At 45.1% G+C, this 13,460-nt stretch overlaps 1 long non-coding RNA gene across 2 annotated transcripts in view; it reads left to right on the top strand.

The window, feature by feature from the left end:
- The window catches only part of LOC109284435 (uncharacterized), a 37,119-nt gene that overhangs the window by 9,596 nt on the left and 14,063 nt on the right, over positions 1–13,460 (top strand). For both annotated transcript variants that reach the window (XR_009464015.1, XR_009464014.1), the window contains exon 2: positions 7,018–7,705. This is a non-coding gene — a long non-coding RNA (uncharacterized LOC109284435). The remainder of the gene's footprint in view (positions 1–7,017; positions 7,706–13,460) is intronic.

Here is a 13,460-nt window from a genome sequence, read left to right as displayed (position 1 = left end):
GGGACTTAATAGCAGCCTTCAACTACCTGAAGTGGGGTTGGAATGAGGATGGAGCTGGACTCTTCTCAGCAGTGACAGATGACAGGACAAGGAGCAATGGTCTAAAGTTGCAACAAGAGAAGTTTAAGTTAGATATTAAGAAGAATTTTCTCACTAGGAGGGTAGTGAAACACTGGAACAGGTTACCCAGAGAAGTGGTAGAAGCTCCATCCTTGGAGGTTTTCAAAACCTGGCTAGACAAAGCTCTGGCTGGGATGATCTAGTTGGGGATGGGCCTGCTTTGAGCAGGGGATTGGACTTGATGGCCTGTCGAGGTCCCTTCCAACCCTAACTTTATGATTCTATGAAGTATCATTATCCTTGTTTTTTACAGGGAACAAAACTGAATTGTGAAGAAAAGAGATGTTCCCAGCTTTGTGGTAGTGGCATGGTCTACCTTGCTTGGGTCGGTCGGGATATGAGAGAAGGCACAGTGCACCATACCTTCCTGTTGCTCCAAAAGGAGAAATGGGCACCCATCTTCTTCACAGTGGACTGCCAACTGCAGCATGTGTGGGCTTGATCCCAGTCCCAGCCATGCAGGCCATGTGGTTTGATCCAATGTTGCTTGAAGTCACTGGAAAAGGATCAGGGCTGTGTTGCATCAGCAGGTGAAAGAGAGGGCTCTGTAGCTAGGGCAATCACCTATGTCACATCTGCTTGCAATCCAGTGCCTCTCCAGTTGGGTGGGAGGCAGAGCTGGTGGTTTTTCTCCTCTTAACACATCCCTGCAGCATAGGACAGCAGTTGCTTCTTCTTGTTGATTGCATCACGATTATGAAACAATAGGCTTTGCATGGATCATTTGTGCTTGCAGGCTGTTCCTGTTGTTCCAAATTTAGGGGGCTTGAATTTGCAAATTGCTTTCTTCTAGACACAGTGCATACCATGAGCATCTCTCCCACTGGAGCCAGCTTACTCCCAGTAGTAATTGTTTACAACATAAAACCCATGGTGTGTGCTGTAAATGGTTGATTAATATGGCGTATTTACACTTAGAAGGTAAAATTTTCCCTCTTTTAAATAAGGTGGCACTTGTGTTAATGCTTGTGCTAGCCTGTCTGTGTGCCGGCTTCACTTGTGTGCACTGATGTTTACAGAGTAGCAAGACCTGGCTCAAAATGTTATATTTTCTGTCTTCTTTTAGACTGGTCACAGCTTGATTTCTAAATTGGTTCCTGGAGGGAGTTGGTAACAGTGTCACTGAACCCAACTGGCATTGCTCTGATTTTAATAAATTGCCTTGTGATTTCTTTTAACGTTTCCATCCTTTACCTCAGGAGGCTGTGCCAAGCCCCACTTTCTCCTAGCAATGTGACATTTAACTCATGCACGTTTTCTGTGTGGTTATGCTGAGAAAGCTGGAGCCATTCGAAATAAAACTGCATGCATGCAAAGCCGTGAAAAGAATGTTAAGGTTGCAAAGTCAAGCACTTAAAAACAGGGAAATGTCAGAATCAGGAGTGCCTGCGCGACTTCCATTCGGTCCCTCATGGGTACGTATTACGATACAGTCTCTTTACTTAGGCGATCACATACTATTTTTCTTTCCCCCGCAGGCCCACCGCCTCATTCAGTCAACAGAATGGACAGGGCTTACTTAATGAGCAGCTATTCAATATTTTGTTTTCTCCTCATTATTCCGGGCGCCGCCAATGCATTACTTACTGCACACAATTCAACTCTTGCTCTGAAGACAGAATTATTAATTTCCTCACGGACTTTTCTATGGCTCTCATCACTATGGTATCAGAGCGCTTCACAAATGATTTATTTTCACAACACCCCAGTGAGACAAGGGAAGTGTTGTTATCCCCACTTTACAGATGAGGAGCAGAGGCGCGGAGAGATTAAGGTCAGGTGCCCAATTTGAGACACCCAGGACTGGATTTTTCATAGCCCTTGTTGGCATTTGAGTATAGCTCCTACTGACTTCAGCTGCTGCTGTGAATGCTCAGTGCTCCAGCAAACCTGATCCCTGGGGTCCACCTTCGAAGGTGAGGAACACACAACTAGTGACTACCACAGGAAAGTTTGATTTGGGTGACCTCCTTAATGTCAAACAGGAAATCTGTGGCACAGCCAGTTGTCCTAGCCAGCATTCAACTGTCTTAAACCTGAGTGCATCCTTTTTCTTCTTTGGTCCTTTGCCTTACGTTTTTCCAAATGCTGCAAGAACCAAACATGGGCCGGACAAACTGCAGGGTCCTTTGTCACCTCTCTCCCACTTCAAAGCACCCCAGGTCAAGTTCTTGCCTCTCTTGTTCATGAAAACCTACCTTTGTCATCTCCATGCATCAGGGGCACCAGCAACCGGGTCCCTGAGAGCTTGGAGGAGCTCACTCCTTGCCTGGTACTGCAGAGCCCCCTGGCAGGCAGAAGAAAACTTGCAGGGAGAGTCCAGCTAATCCTCTGTGGGGCCTGGCTTGGAGCATCCTCGCTCACTTTGTGGGATGGCGCCTGTGCGGTCTGATCCGCATGGTGAGACAGAGCCTCTTAGCACGTGCAGCGTTATGAGGAAAAAACCTCCAGGCCCCTGCTGTGTGTGCGCAAAGGGCCTTTTTTCCCCCATGTTGCAGGCTTAGAACGTGGCCAGATTTAGAGCACTTTTCCTTGGAACAGCAAAGGGCACATCCCTGACACTAGCACCATCCCGCTGGCAGCATTCATGCGTCTGACCCGGGAACCGAGACGGTACTAGAGCAGTGGTTCTCAAGCTCATTAGACTCAAGGCAGCCCCCAGAAAATGCCAGCTCTGAGCTTTCACTCATTTCTTGATTATGGACAAATAATTGAGCAATTCTTCTGTTGCAAAGACCTTGGAAAGACCCCAACAGGTCAGAATGCTTTTGACACTATGAATTCCTATTTAAAATCTTTGAATTTATCTTGAGAATCACGTGTAGGTACTTGCACACCGAACAGTGCTCATACTATGTAACACCCTTAAAAGGATCTCACGGCACTGTAGGGTGTCATGGCATCCCTGTTGAGAACCACTATACTAAAGCATCTCAACCCACATCTTTGAATATGGGCTAAACAATGTATTTTTCCCTACTCGTGTTTTCAGAAGGCATTGAACCACTTTAGCAGAAACTCAAACAATCCAGCCTGAGGTTAGGCAATTGGGCCGTATAACAAAATACAGAGAAAACTGATTAATAGAAAACAAGGTCCAGTGGTGAGAAGAGTCTGTCACCCTTAATGCTATGTGGTCCTACCAGCCTTTCCTATCATCTGGGCATCTGTGTTGGTGTAAGACAAGTCCTTTCTACCACAAAAAAGCAAACTGTCCCTTTTTGTGGAACTCGTTAAAATGATGAGCTAAAGCTCCCTTCTTCGGACATTTTTCAGCAAAAATAATTAGAAATCCAATTTGTGGCCTCCAGAGCTGTGTCCTGTCTCCTTATTGTATTTGCTGAGGATCAGGTTTATCAGGGCCCTTATGAGAGAGAGAGAGAGAGAGAGTGTGTGTGTGTTTTCTTTAGTATATCCGTCATCTTTAGTATATCCAGCCAGCATCTATTTTTCCAGTGAACTGTGTCATTTCTCAGAGATGCAGCTCCCAGGTTTGCAAGGAGATCCCTAGTAGCATACTTCACATGGGTTCTTTCCACCAAGGCACTTGCCAGTTGAACTGTGTCTCCAAAAGATCTTCCCACCATGTGCCGCTCTGAGACTGTTTAGAAGCTTGCAAATGAGGATCTGCTCTTGAATACTTCAGCTGCTAGAGTTAGTGAAGTCTCTTAATATTCAAGCACTGCCCACAGGCAGTCCCCTTCAGGGACGAAAGGAAAGGTAACCCTCAGCCTGAGGGAATCCTGCTCTTTGTGGAAACTGTGACTGCCACAATCAATGCAGAGATATTTGCAATTGAGGGCTTTCTGACCTAGGATATCAAAAAAAAAAGTGCTTAGAGGAGCTGCTTATAGAAGAGCGTGATCATCATTCAGACTTCATTTAGTGGTACCAGAGCATGCAAATCCTAATGTTCCACCTTATCTCTCTTACCCTCAGGAGATAAGCACTGAGAATTTTAACCTCTAGCTTGCCACTTCAGATCAAGCCCAGGGTGGTAGCAGCTGACAGCTTTTTGCCGTGTAAGTGCTCTAAGGGTTAGTAAGAGAATACCTGCTCCCAGACCTCATGGCCAGTACGTCTTGGCACTCAAAGACACCTATGCTGATTTACTGGGGAAGTCACAGGTGGAGTGATGACGTGGATAGAAATGCCCTCTCATCCCTCGTGCAGGTGAAGAGGTGGGCACACCGATGTGCTTGGAGCATGTACTGCTGCTTCTCACCTGTGCATAATGAGGCTCTCTGGCCATCGCTAAATCTGTAAGTCTGGTATGGGCTGGTCTTGAAAGCTTGTTTCTGATCCTGCGTGGAGTCCCAGGCAGAGATACCCTTGTACTGTCATAGAGCCCCATTGACTTTACTGAGACCCAGTATGAATGGATCCTGGAGCCAGGTACAAATTTCTTTAAAGTAACGGGGTCTTCGTAGTGGCATAAGAGTCTACCTGCACACAGCTTGTTGCCAGAACAGGGCCTTAATCTGCTTTGCTTTCTCACACTTGGAGCTTGTACGTTTAAAAGTATATCAAGCGACAAATGTGGCAAAAGGGGAAAATTGCTACAGACTTTATTTGGCAGAAAATCAGTGAAGATAAAATGCCATACGTTCTGTGCAGCGTGCTTCTGCGTAAATGACTCATTCACTGGGATACAATTGGGAGCAAGTGTCTGCCGTTATAAAAAAATAGAATAAAGTTCATGCAAGTATTTTGGTTGGTTTCCAAAAAAAAAGAGCAGCTTATTTCACCAGCCAGAAAAATAAAAAAAAAGCTCTTCATCTCTATTCCCTTGCTAAAATAATAAAAGAAATTTCATGGCGAAGAGGAATGCGGTGTAAAATACATGTGTACAGTAGCAGAATAGTTAAAAAATGACAAGATGTGTCCCAAGAAAGCAACACTCCAGATAACTGATTATCTGCTTTTCCTCCTCTATTTCCAGTCAAGTCTTTTTCTACAATGTGGAGGATGGGTACATGTGTGTTGAATCACATTGTTTCAAATGATCAATTTGCTGATTTCAAAAAAGCTTCTCAGTGAAACTTCACAATAAAACACCATCCACAGTAGCGTGATAATATCTGCTAATTTTTTAATTGAGGTTCATTTTAGCTAGCTCTTACATGACTATATATAATGCACCCATTAGGTTAGAATATTAATAAACATATATAATTACTGATACAGTAGTAATATAAAAATTATTACTGAACCACTGTATTACCGAAGCTTTCCTAATGTGTATATTAGTGATACTATTTCTGCAGGCAAAAACCTAGAAATAAATGCTGGATGAATCCAATTAACATGGGAAATGGATGTAGATAACAGTCTTCAAATACCTGAAGGGTGAGTGCAGAGAGGACAGAGATGGGCTTTTCTCTGTGGCCCGAGGGAAGAAGACTAAGAGCCATGTCCTCAAGCTGCAGCAGGGGAAATTTAAGTTGACGATTAGAAGAAATTTCTGACCACTTGGGTGGTCAAGCTTTGGAACAGGGATGGTTTAGTCAGGGATGATCCTGCCTTGAGTTGTGGACTGGACTAGGGCTGGAAGGGACCTCATACAGTCATCTGCTTTCCTGTGATCCTAAGATATATCTTTTAAGATGTTAGTCTAATTCTCCAAGGTGATGAGAGACCACAGCCTCGGGCAAAGTTAATGTGAGCTGGCGGTACTTGGCTCTTTTGAGGGTCAGGTTCATGAGTATATAGGAGCCCTGGTGCTCAGTGCAGCCTGACTTGTGTGCTTGTTGGAGCAGGTGAACACATGACTGTGAGGACTGCAATGTGTTCTTTCTTCTCCACAAAAATAGGATTAGGCTGGGGATGTTTTTAAAAAATGCAACTAGCTTGTATTAGTTAAGCAATGAAGACATGCCATCCCTGTGGCAGTACATAAGAGAGGGTGCAAAATAATACAGGCAGAAGACTGATTCAAACCTAAAATGGTGCGCTTTGTGGAAGACAGAGAAATGTGTAAGACTTAGCAGAGGCCAGGAAATCTCTTCCCATCTCTTCTTCCTTGTCTGTGGCGGACAAGGCTAGGAGGATCACTTCAGGTTCTCAATCCAAGTAGACATGGTGGATTAGATTTTTGGTGTAAAAAAGCTGGAAGCCTATCAGTAGTGGACTGTCAATGGATATTAGGTGTATAATTCTCTCATGCTCCCTGGAAAAATCTCAGGATAATCTCTAACAGGTTCCCCTTTCATTTGCTTTTATTGCCATAACTTAATGAATAGGATCCTCTTCTTGCTGTTAGCGTTCCTAGTCACTAATGTCCTGACTAGTATGTAGACGCATGTCAGGACAAACATGTTCTAACTCAGAGCAGTGCAGTTTCCTATTGCATATTGGAGCAAGAGCTCTTCCTGGCTGTCTGGATTGCTTACTGTCTGCTGTACAAGAAGGCAGAATAGCTGAGTCCTCTCACTTTCATTGTCTAACAAGAGGCTTGTAGACTAGTTATTCTTTAGGCCACATTATTAATATATATTTAAAAATATCCAAAATATCCTGGATGAGCCTGTTTCAGTACTGTAAAACAGAAAGGAGAAGAAGGGGGCAGAAACTCCTGATCAGTCTACTTGTCCAGTATATTATCTCATCCATCCTCCTCTTTTTGTCTTTGGAAGGCTTCTAGCTCATGGCGAGTGCCGCTGTTAAACTTGTGAGCTGTTTTTGGTGTGAAGGATGGGACGGATGGGGTGAGAGGAGCAGTTAGCAAGGAGCAGCTGGAGGACTTGGGGACCCTTCCAAGTACCACAAGCAATTTCTGTGCTTATTCATTTGCAGCTGGGCATCTCTTTACCAGATAAAATGTCCCTTTCTCTTTCACTTTAACTCTTCTTCTTCTTACCCAACAACTCTAATTACAGTTACTTTCTCTCCCAAAAGGAAACACGCTCAGATGAAAAGAAAACAAGTGGGTAAGTCGTCATTTTTACCAGCTTGGCAAGAAACGAGTGTTACGTCTGGCGCTCTCAGCATCAAGTCAGGGACTGAATCAGCAGCTGTTGTGACAGAAGCTTTTTCTGAATGGAGATACAGAGACAAAAAGGAAACGGGCCAAGGCGAGGAGGAGGTTCCTCTGATGCTGCAGCACTTACATAAATCAGCTCTGCCCAACCCACAACATGCTTTTTTTTCTCACTAACGTTGGGAAGGTAAAGCTGATCTATCCCAGAGCAGGTTCATTCATAAGGCTGTGCTGCCTGCTCAGTCAGAATCGTCCTCCTGTGGATGCTGCCAACCAGCTGGCAAAGCAAGTTGATCAAGGCCTCTCTTGAAGTTGTGCCTCTGGGAAACAACCTGCATAACCCTCTGGACAAGATCCCTTTTCCACGTATCACCTAAACTGTAGACCTTCTGTCTTGTTCAATTGCTGTTATTTCCCAGACATGGCAGAGTCTCCTCACTTGTGCCTCTCTTTACTGAAACACTGACATGACCCACAGCAGCCACTGATACATGATGATGATGAGCTGGCTTAACAAGTCGCATAAGTACTCCGCTCTGTAACCCTTGACAATGAGGGGTCAGACATCTCAGCTTTCCTTTTAGAGCGGCTAATGCCCCCGATGTGGTAAGAACTGGTCCTTGCTGTATTACTGGGCTAAGCAAAGTACAACCTGTACGACCCTTATACCAAACACCACTCACAAGCAAGAAAATGCTTTCACGGTGGTAGAAAGGTTGGTGTTGGCATGCAAAATGTGATGTGGTGGATTAGAGTGGATCCCAAAACAGCTTCATCTGAAGTAGAGCTTGTATTAAGGCTGGTCAATATGCCTACTGTGAATATTGCATGGTCATCTCCTTCATTTCTGTTCTACAGAGATGTGGACAAGGGCTTTATGGCTCCAGCAGTTGCTCATGGGAGAAGAGATCTCCAATACCTTGGACTCCACTGACTGTGATTGAAGAGGAAAGGATTTAAGATTGCAAGTGTAATGCAGGTCTTTAATAGACCTAAAAGAAACATATTCGCTTCGTAAAGCTTAGCAGATAGATACAGTCTGAGCCTGCTAGAGTCCAACTGGCAGAGTGAGGCAGATAAAGAGATCCAATAACACTTGCACTGCCAGACAGGTGTATTATTCCTAATCACATTTATTATGGCAGTGGCTAGGGGCCAGCTATGAATACAGCCCCATTGTGCAAACACAGAGTAGTAGACAGTTCCTACTGCGAAAAGCTAAATAGACAAGACTGATGAGGATAAGGTGGGGGGAGTATAGCAAACAAGCAGCAGTGTGAGGACAGCAGAGAGTCTGCTAGGTCCATGGCTTGCTTTTGGAGGAGGGAGATGTTGTATTGGAAGACAAGGAATGGTAGGAAGGGCAGGTGTGGGGCGAAGCTGAAGTGAAGAGATGGAGAGAGCAGGTTGGTGCAAATAGCTCCTCAGCAGGTCATGTCAAACCGACAGAGGTCTGCTGAGTGTCTGAAGGTCTCAGCTCTGGTTGCTTTTCCACATGCTGGAGCGTAGCTGGCTCTTCTCTGACGTTCTCCACAGGGTAATAGGAGAGGGGAAGGGGAATGTGGACATCTGGCTAGATAGGTTTCTGGTATACTGCAGAGCAAAGAAACTGATCTCTCAGTCAGGTATGAAATACCGTAATACCGTAATGAAGGGAGCTCAGGCTGCACCAAAGCTTATACATGTCTGATTTAGTTAGTCTATAAGGTACATCTCTACCCTGTCTATATGCTATAATATACAGGGCTAGTGTCTCATTCTCTGGAAGCATTTGCTTGGAAGTGGAATTAATTTACAGTCCTTGATCCTTTTATGTAGGGGAAGATTTATTTTGAGGGGAATGCATGCGTCACGTGCGGCACTGAAGAAATGGCAGGAGTTTGGGGACATGCCCCATTTCACTATCAACCCAGTCATAGGCTCTTCAGCGTTGGCACAGAGAATCCCATTTATTTCAGAGGGCTTTGGAGCAGTTCCTGAAAGCAGAGTCTCACTGCTCCTGTGACCACAACAAGAAGGGTCCATCCCACATAGTCTGTAAAAAGAAAAGGCCGAATTATAAGACTTGAAAGTCACGTCTCAGTCAGTAGATTATCTGACTAATAATTTACCAAGTCAAGGGACAAAGCATCAATGATATAATAAGCCCACTCCGGAGTTTGCTTATCTGTTCTGGTATCACAAGGTTACTATTTGTTACCTGTTGACTTGACACCCAAAAATCAATCTGGCATTGATCTGGAATTGACAGGATGGAGCACACATGGGCATGCTAGAAATTGTAGTCCAAATGACCTCACTATTGCCAAAACAGACACAAAACCCGTTTTGTGCGTGTATGGAACTCATTAGAGTAATTGTTGCTCTTTTATATTTAAAGGCCAAGGAAATCATCCTCAGTCTGCCCCAAGATATGGAATTGCCTTGTGCAGACTTTGAGAGCAAGATAGATTTTTATTTTTGTGGAGTCAGGCCTGTATTTGAGTGCTTGAAGTGATAGCATTTCATGTATGATACAAAACATCTAGGACCCCGTGAGCTGTACAGAGTTACTTCATCAGCAGGGTTCTGATAAAAGAAGTTTGAGTAGTTTATGATGCCTCTTGATCATTCCCATCTTTTATTCTTTATATAACAAGTTAACTTCTCAAAAGGACTTTATTTAATTTGTGACCTTTGGCATTCAATATTGTTGTCATACGAAATATTTGAGGGCATAGAAGGAATGCTTTTAACTAATAATATGGTTTTGCTAATGTATTGCAAATGACTTCTACAAGCACTGCATCAAAGCTTTATCTGCTAAATAAAAATTACAGGCCCAGGCTAGTGCCAAGTAGAGGGACACAGGAATTACCGATTGGAACAGACCCAAAGTGAAGCTAGAAAATAGCTCTTGAAGGATTAGCATAGGGTGAGGATTGAAACTGGGACTGTGGCAAGTGGTGAGACGTCATTTGGAGATGAAAAGACAGTCTGCAGCGTCCTCCTGGAAAGGACTAGCTCTTGTTAAGATCATAGGCAATGTGTAGGGAGGCATGGGGGGGCACATGCCCCCCGCCCCCCCTAGAGCGCTGGTGCCCTCTGACAGCGAGCGCTCCGGCTGGTGGTGGGGCATGGAGAGCGCCCTGAAATTGGCTCTGTTGACGGGATGTCGACGGTGGACGTCCTGGTACCAGATGCTCATGGTTAGGATGCTTTTCGATGAGGATAATAAGAAGTTTAACCAGCTCATCTGAGAAATGGCTGGTGCCACCTTATCAGATGGGATCAACCTGTGCTCTGTCTTCCACCCTGAACAACGCCAGTCAAGTCCAAAGGGACAGCACCGGGGGCAAGTCAGGGCAGAGTTTGGCCTGTACAGCTGTATTCATCTGTCAGGTAGCACTTATGCCTCCACACTGGGCCAGCCACTGTGCAAGTCTCCATCTCTCCTCTTTCCTTTCCAGGGTAGGCTGCCCCCCTCCCCCTACACAGTTTGCACCCCTACCTGGGAAGCACAGGCGTTCAGAAGGGCTCTCCACCCCTCCTCGCCTGCATGAGCCGTGCAGCGAGCTCTGTGATCCAGCCCCTGCTAGCAGAAGGCCAGGACTCTTTCTGTTTCTGATTTAGCAAAACTTTCTGTGTTGAAGGGGAACTCAAGGGGCTGTTTTGCGTTATTGGGAGAGGGCACAATAATTGCTATGGTATCCAATAAGTACTGGGAACATAAAGCAAGGGTTCAGCTCAGTCCAAGATGGTGGAGATTTACTGACAGGCCTTGCAATGAAGCTGTGCTCAGTTCCTCATTCAGTTGACTCTGAGGCTGGGGCTGCACTAACCTGGAGGCAAACACCTGGAGCTAGCTGCCTTTGGGCATAAACTAGCAGCTGCCTCCAGAGGAGCCTACCCTGCCCTGGGAAGAAATAACCCTGCACTGAAACAGGAGTAAAATTTCCAGGGTTAAGCCTGGGTTACCTTAGGAGCTGGATCACACGGTTGCAACTTCTTTTTTTCTTCCCCCCAGGTTGGCAGGGGATTTCAAAGAGGCCTTTGACCTCCTTATTGCACAGCTTGTATCCAATAAGAATCTATGTATGTCTTTGTTGAAGTGGGGATTCGACGGGTAGCTGGAGTACAAAGCAGTAGCCGATAACTGATCCCCAGCTCACGAGCCGGAAGGGGAGCTGTTTAAGACTGACGCTGGTAAGGCAGGCCTCCTCAGCATGAATGCTAGCGCTCCGCTGCGTCTGAGAGGCTATTTGACAGGTGCCCATCTTTCATCATCCAAAACACTAGTGTGACATGTAGGCAGGAACTTCCCAATGGGATATTTGCCCATCCCGGCTTCTCGAATGCAAATGTTTGGCTGTAGACATGAATGGGGGTTTGGGCGGTGGACTTTTGAGAAGAAAAATAATCTAAACTCTTGTACTTATTTTGCTGTCTCGCTTGCAGTGCTGCTCGGTGTGAATTTGTGATCTAGCAAAGGAAATCTATTAGCATGCTGGAGGCAAATGGCCTTTGTGTATATGTGAGAACTTTGATCCTGGTTTCCACAAGTCTTCCCCACCTGTTCAAAAGTACTTATCTGGGTAGTGTTGTGATCTGTGCACTGTGGGAGCCACCGGGAAAAATCCAGGAGACTACACAGACGCAGAGCAAAATGACCATTCCCATCCTGATATCTTAGAGGCTGCTCAATCCCAAAGCCCTCCAGTGAAAGGGAGCTTGCCCCTGAATTGGATGGGAGCGTGATCAGTCTCATGAAGGATCAGGCCTGTCCCTTGGTAGGAGCAGGACCTTTGGGGGTTCCCCCTTTTCTTTTCATGTGAGCAAAGGGCTGTTGGCAGGCGTTTGCCATGTCTCTTGGCCACATGCAACAATTTCCAAAGCTAGCTTCTGCCTGCAGAAGCATCGTCTCTGATCCTCTTCTCCCTGTCACTGCTTAGGCCAGCATGTCTCTGCACCCGTCAGCAGAGCTTTGCAGTCCAAGGAGATCACGCGAGTGGTAAATGGGTTCCAGTGATTCACCACTGTAGTGAAACAGCTCATAGCAGGGACAGATGTAGCAAACTTTCAGAACTGATTAGTCATTTGAGCAAGTGAAGAGACCAAACAAGTCACATACAGCTCAGACTAAGTAAGGGCCATTGCCTTCAGGCACTTATCATCAGACATGTACTAGGCTGTACTCTGGTTTAAGTGAATTGTCTTGGGACCAATGGAGAGCTGTGCCCTTACCCAGAATAGGCACTTCCCTGAACCTCGATGAGTACGTGGTGCTGTGACTTTCGATGCTCTGAAGCTGACTAGCTCCTGGCATTGTAGAGGCTTCTGGTTTAGCTACTCTGTGTAACAGCTGCTTCTCCTTCACCCTTCTATGCAAATAACAGGAGTACAACTTCATTACTAAGTAGACAGGGAGGCTGAAGGATGCCACGTGTTTGTAAGCAGCTTATACGCTTAACCGATAGGCAGCTAACTGATGCTTGCTGCAAGGGAAGCAGTAGGTGACACACTGGAAGCAACGCTGGCTATGCACTGATCTCATACGCATGCCAGTGCAGAGCACTGTACCAGGATGGCATTGGGAGTGGGGTTTAGACTAGGTCCTGGTAGCCCAATATTACACGTCTCCCAGGCACAGAATTTCCCCTTGCAGGGAGGACTTGCAGGACTCTGTGTGTGTGAAGAGAGAAAACAACCATGACATGTAACCCCTATTTTATATACAGTATGAAGATTTTTAAATGCACTTCAAAAGCCATTAGGAACCTAAATGTCTACTTGCACTTGCAAAATGTCTCTGGTTAATGTTTTCCAACTGACTTTGTGCCTTGCTTCCAGCCTGCCAGAGTTTCCTGTGACCTATTTGAAATATCACTTTCCTAAGTGAAAATGTGCCTCTCTCTTTCAAACTTACAAAGCTCACAAAAATAAATAGCCTAATTTGGCCAGTTAATAGCCCTCTCCTGGGGCTTCTCTCAGCAACGAAGAGGCCTTTTAAACACAACATTTGCAATTGCGTCATTAAAGCCCTACATGATCCCAGCAAACTCTAAATCCAAAAGAAAGACATGCTTTATTTGATCTAAGTTAGTTTAAAAAAACCCCCAAACACTGACACGAGAGACCCATTTATTTTTAATTACCAAATTGCTTTATTAAGAGTCTAAATTGTTCACTCCCCAGTCATCAAAAACTCCCATTGCCGGGGTAAGGGCTTGCAGTTTGTGATCTTCAGATCTGGCAGGTATAAAATTCTCCTTTCAAAAAGGTTGCACTTACATTTTTTAATTGTTTCCCAACTTACTTTTTAAAAATCCTTTGTGATTTATTTAATTGGTTAATAATTGGAAGCAGCACAGCAATTCCTCTG

Source organism: Alligator mississippiensis, chromosome 8 (genome assembly GCF_030867095.1).
Source record: "Alligator mississippiensis isolate rAllMis1 chromosome 8, rAllMis1, whole genome shotgun sequence".
Lineage (NCBI taxonomy): Eukaryota > Metazoa > Chordata > Crocodylia > Alligatoridae > Alligator > Alligator mississippiensis.
Note: the sequence above shows the minus strand (reverse complement) of the source record. Positions and strands in the feature narration are given on the sequence as shown.